Below are 6091 nucleotides of genomic sequence, written 5' to 3' on the forward strand. Positions count from 1 at the left end.
AATATCACATCCCTGAGCACAGCTTTAATTTCCACTTCAAGTTTATTTTTCCTTTAATGAACTTTTATGAACTTCTGGTCTCTTATTTATATATCATGTATGCTTAAGTGCAGAACTGTGACTCCTACAGAGTAAGATTAAATCTGAAGTGAACTTTACCCTGAAAAGCTGGGGGAAGCCATACGTTAATGTACATAAAATGAAAAGACAATTTTATGTATTTCTAGCTTTCCTTTATGCTTTGAGTAGTCTCTTCTCATTGTGACATGTTGTGGGGAAAATATTTTCAGTAAATTTTAATTATTCCTATTCTTCCCTCCTTTACCATAACTTTCCCCTAAACTTTGAAGATTATACTTTATTACTAGCTATTGTTTCCAGGCACTGTTTTGTGTATTATTATTATTATTATTATTATTATTTGCAGTAGTGTGGACACAACCCAAGACCGTATAAATGCTAGGAAAAGTCTCTACTGATGAGTTATGCACACTGGTGCTATATATTTTGTTTAATCAACATGATTAAGAAGTTAATCAAAGGGCTGGGAATATAGCCTAGTGGCAAGAGTGCTTGCTCCTACACATGAAGCTCTGGGTTCAATTCCCCAGCACCATATATATGGAAAACGGCAAGAAGGGGCGCTGTGGCTCAGGTGGCAGAGTGCTAGCCTTGAGCAGGAAGAAGCCAGGGACGGTGCTCAGGCCCTGAGTCCAAGGCCCAGGACTGGCCAAAAAAAAAAAAGTTAATCAAAAATAAATTTATGTTGGGTACTTTGTACAGTTTACCCCTTGAAATTAATATATAATTAACAATTGTTTAAGTGGTAGTTCACTTCACTTTTTGTCATTTATGTAGCTGAACTAGTGCCTTCACTTTTTGTAGGTCTATATTTTTTGGCTTATACTGCCTTTTTTCTTTTTCTTTTTTTCAAATTTTTATTATCAAACTGATTTACAGAGAGGTTACAGTTTCATACGTTAGGCATTGGATACATTTCTTGTACTGTTTGTTACCTTGTCCCTCATACCCCCTGCCATCCTCCCCCCATGAGGTGTTCAGTTTACTTTCACAAAAAGTTTTGCAAGTATTGCTTTTGTAGTTGTTTACCTTTTTTACCCTGTGTCTCTCAAATTTTGGTATTCCCTTTCAATTTCCTAGTTCTAATACCAGTATACACGGTTTCCAATATACTCAGATAAGATTACAGAGATAGTGTAGGTACAACCGCAGGAAGGTGATACAAGAACATCATCAATAATAGAAGCTACAGATACACATGGGACGTTGAAAGTAGTTACAACTGTGATATAACAATCGTTTCCATAACATGGAGTTCATTTCACTTAGCATCATCTTAGGTGTTCATAAGGGGATAGCTATTGGACTCTTGTGATCCTCTGCTATGACTTACCTAAAACTATACTAATTATTCCCAATAAGGGAGACCATAGAGTCCATATTTCTTTGGGATTGGCTCACTTCACTTAGTATAATTTTTTCCAAGTCCTTCCATTTCCATACAAATGGGGCTATGTCATTCTTTCTGATAGAGGCATAAAATTCCATTGTGTATATGTACAACATTTTCCTCATCCATTTGTCTACTGAGGGGCATCCGGGTGGGTTCCAGATTCTCACTATGACAAATTGTGCTGCATGAACATTGTTGGGTTGGTGGCTTTACTGTGATTTTGTTTGTGGTCTTTTGGATAGATACCCAAAAGTGGGGCTGCTGGGTCATAGGGGAGTTCTATATTTAGCCTTCTGAGGAATCTCCATACTGCTTTCCAGAGTGGCTGAACCAGTTTACATTCCCACCAACAATGAAGTAGGGTTCCTTTTTGGCCACATCCCCTCCAACAATTGTTACTGTTAGTTTTCTTGATATATGACATTCTTACTGGGGTGAGATGGAATCTCAATGTTGTTTTGATTTGCATTTCTTTTATGACCAGTGATGTAGAGCACTTTTTCATATGTCTCTTGGCCATTCTCATTTCCTCATCAGAGAAGTCTCTTTGTAAGTCTTTAGCCCACTTGATGAGGGGGCTATTGGTTCTTTGCGGTTTTGTTTTGGAGGAAGGTAATTTTTTTAGTTCTGCATATATTTTAGATATGAGGCCTTTGTCCGTTGAGTGGCTGGTAAAGATCTTCTCCCAGTCTGTGGGCTTTCTGTTTATCTTGCGAGCTATGTCCTTTGCCATGCAGAAGCTCTACAGTTTGATGCAGTCCCATTTGTCCAACCTTTCTTTGATTTGTAGCCTTTCTGGATCTTTGTTAAGGAAGTTCCGTACTGCGTAAAGGAGCCCAAGTGTTTCTCCTACTCCTTCAGGGTTTTCAGGGTGTCTGTTTTGATTTCAGGGACTTTAATCCATTTGGAATTGATTTTGGTGCAGGCTGATATATAAGGATCTAGTTTTAGTTTGTTGCATGTGTTGAGCCAGTTTTGCCAGCACCATTTTTTAAAGAGGCTCTCTTTCTTCCAAACTATTGTTTTAGCTCCTTTATCAAAGATTATGTTGGCGTAGTTCTGTGGGTTCATTTCTGGGTCTTCAATTCTGTTCCATTGATCTTCAGGCCTGTTCCAGAGCCAATACCAAGCTGTTTTTATTATTATAGCTTTACAATATAGCTTGAAGTTAGGTATTGTAATTCCTCCAGCACTGTTCTTTATGCTTAGGATGGTTTTTGGTATTCTAGGTCTTTTATTGTTCCATATGAATTTCTGGATTGCTTCCTCTATTTCATTAAAAAATGGTGTTGGGATATTAATGGGTATTGCATTGAATTTGTAGATAGCCTTTGGCAATATTGCCATTTTGATTATATTAATCCTCTCAATACAAGAGCATGGGAGGTTTTTCCATTTCCTTAGTTCTGACTTAATTTCGTTTTTCAATCTTTTAAAGTTCTCCTCAAAGAGGTCTTTCACTTCTTTAAGGTTATTCCTAGGTATTTTATGTTTTTGGGGGCTATTGCAAAAGGAGTTGCTTTCCTGATTTCAGCCTTGGTCTTCGGGTCGTTAGCATAGAGAAAGGCCATTGATTTTTGAAGGTTTATTTTATATCCTGCAACTTTGCCAAAGTTTTGGATCAGCTCTAGTAGCTTGGGGATAGAGTCTATGGGATACTGTAGGTATAGGATCATGTCATCTGCAAAGAGAGAAAGTTTAACTTCATCTTTTCCTATTTGGATCCCCTTTAATATTTTCTTCTTGCTTAATTGCTCTGGCTAGGAATTCTAGTACTATGTTGAAGAGAAGGGGAAAGAGTGGACATCCTTCCTTGTTCCTGATTTTAAAAGGAATGGCTTTAGTTTTTCAACATTTAGAGTTATGCTTGCTGTTGGTTTGTCATAAACTGCCTTGATTATATTCAGGAATGTTTCCTGGAATCCCAGTTTTTCCAGTGCTTTTAGCATAAATGGGTGCTGGATTTTATTGAACGCTTTTTCCCCATCCAGAGATAAAACCATGTGGTTCTTTACCTTGCTCCGGTTGATGTGGTGGATTACATTAATTGACTTGCATATATTAAACCAACTTTGCATCCCTGGGATGAATCCAGTTTGATCATGGTATATGATTTTTTTGATGACCTGTTGAAGTCGATTGGCCAGAATTTTGTTGAGAATTTTTGCGTCTATGTTCATCAGGGAAATCGGTCTATAGTCCTCTTTCCGTGATGAGTCCCTGCCTGGTTTTGGGATGAGGGTTATCCTGGCTTCATAGAATGAGTCTGGTAGTGAACATTCTCGTTCAATTTCATTGAAGAGTTTGAGAAATATTGGTGTGATTTCTGTTTTGAAGGCCTTGTAGAATTCTGCAGTGAATCCGTCTGGACCTGGGCTTTTCTTTGGATGGGAGATCATTTATTGCTGTTTCTACTTCAATACTGGATATGGGTCTGTTTAGAAGGTTTAAATATTCATGTTTAAGTTTGGGTATATGATTTTTTTCTAGGATATTATCCATTTCTTCCAAGTTCTCGAATTTGTTGGCATAAAGGTTTGCAAAATAGTCCATTATTATTTTTTGAATTTCGGTTATTTCTGTGGTGATGTTATCTGTTTCATCTCTTATCTTGTTTATTTGAGTGTGCTGCCTTTGTTTTTTGGTCAGGTTTGCCAGGGTTCTGTCTATCTTGTTGATTTTTTCAAAGAACCAACTTTTTGTTTTGTTGATTCTTTCGATCTTTTTTTTTTGTCTCTAATTGATTTAGTTCTGATTTGATTTTAATTATTTGCTTCCGTCTATTGACTTGGGGTTTGGCTTGTTCTCTTTCAAGGAAATTAAGGTGCTTCCTTAAATTATTGCATTGCTGTTTCTCCTGTTTGCTGGTGTATGCACTCAGAGATATAAATTTTCCTCTGAGAACTTCCTTTGCTGTGTCCCAAAGGAGCTGGTACTTTGTGTCCTCATCTTGGTTGAATTACATAAACATTTGAATTTCCGTTTTAATTTCTTCAGTGACCCACTGATGGTTCAGCAGTGTGTTGTTTAGTCTCCATGAATTGTAGCAATTTCTGTGGTGGCTGTTTGAGTTGAGCTCTAATTTTATTCCATTGTGGTCTGAGAGAATGAATGCAGGGAATGGTTTTGATACTTCTAAATTTGTACAAATTTTCTTTGTGCCCTAAGATGTGATCTATTTTGGAGAATGTTCCATGTGCTGCCGAAAAGAATGTGTATTCTGTCCTTGCTGGGTGGAATATTCTGTAGATGTCAGTTAATTCTAGTTGGTCTATGCAATTATTTAGTTCTGTGGTTTCTTTGTTCAGTTTTTGGCATGTTGATCTGTCCAGAGGTGATAGTGGAGTGTTAAAGTCCCCAACTATCAATGTGTTTGGGTCTGTGAGTGTTTTTAGAGTCAGTTGTGTTTGTTTGATGAAATTGGGTGCTCCTGAATTTGGGTGTAGATATTTAGGATGGTTATATCTTCCTGTTGGAGAGATCCATTTACTAATATGTACTAACCTTCTTTGTCTTTTCTTACCTTTTTTAATTTGAAGTCAATTTTGTCTGATACTAGGATTGCAACTTCAGCCTGCTTATGGGGGCCATTTGCTTGATAGATTTGTTTCCAGCCTTTCACTTTTATAAGATGTTTACTTTTGCTGGATAGATGTGTCTCTTGGAGGCAGCAGAAAGATGGATCTTGATTTTTGATCCAGCTTGTGAGCCTATGTCGTTTGATTGGAGAATTAAGTCCATTAATGTTGACAGTTAGGATTGAGAGATGATCGTTTGTTCCTTTCATTATCACTATCTTGTTTAAAGCTGTGTCTTCCCATTTCTTGATCTAGTTTTGGGATCTTGATTATTTTCCCTGTATAGTACATTTTTGAGTATTTTCTGTAAAGCTGGTTTGATGGAGATATATTGTTTCAGTTTTTCCTTACTGTGGAAGACTTATATTTGATCTTCGGCTATGAAGGAGAGTTGGCTGGGTACAGAATTCTTGGTTGGTAGTTATTTTTATTTAGTGTTTGGTATACTTCATTCCAGGCTCTCCTTGCTTTCATGGTCTCTGCCAAGACGTCTGGGGTAATTCTGATTGCTTTTCCTTTATATGTGGTTGTTTTCTTCTCCCTAACAGTTTTCAGGATTCTTTCCTTGTACTCTACTGATCCTGTTTTGATCACAATGTGTCAGTGGGATGTCCTATTCTGGTCTGGTAGGTTTGGGATTCTAAATGCTTCTTGTATCTGTATAGGCCTTTTCTTCTGGATATTTGGGAAGTTCTCAGCTAATATATGTTAAATAAGTTGCCAATCCCATTAACCTCTTTCTCCAAGTTTTCCTCAATACCTATTATCCTTAAATTGGGCTTCCTGATCATGTCTTGAATCTCCTGTAGCAATCTCTTTTGTTGATTGGACTGTATTTGTATTGATTTTTGATCTTTCTCCATGGATTCTAGGGAATCTTCAGCTCCTGAGATTTGATCCTCAGCTTCAGTTAGTCAGGACTGTAGGCTCACCACTTTTGCTTTAAATTTAGAAATTCCAGCAGGCAGGGCAGGGCACCTCTGGCTAAGCCAAGGCCCAGGACGCACCTCCCACCTGGGCAGGGGGCATTCTCCTGGGC

Source organism: Perognathus longimembris, chromosome 28 (genome assembly GCF_023159225.1).
Source record: "Perognathus longimembris pacificus isolate PPM17 chromosome 28, ASM2315922v1, whole genome shotgun sequence".
Classification (NCBI taxonomy): Eukaryota; Metazoa; Chordata; class Mammalia; order Rodentia; family Heteromyidae; genus Perognathus; species Perognathus longimembris.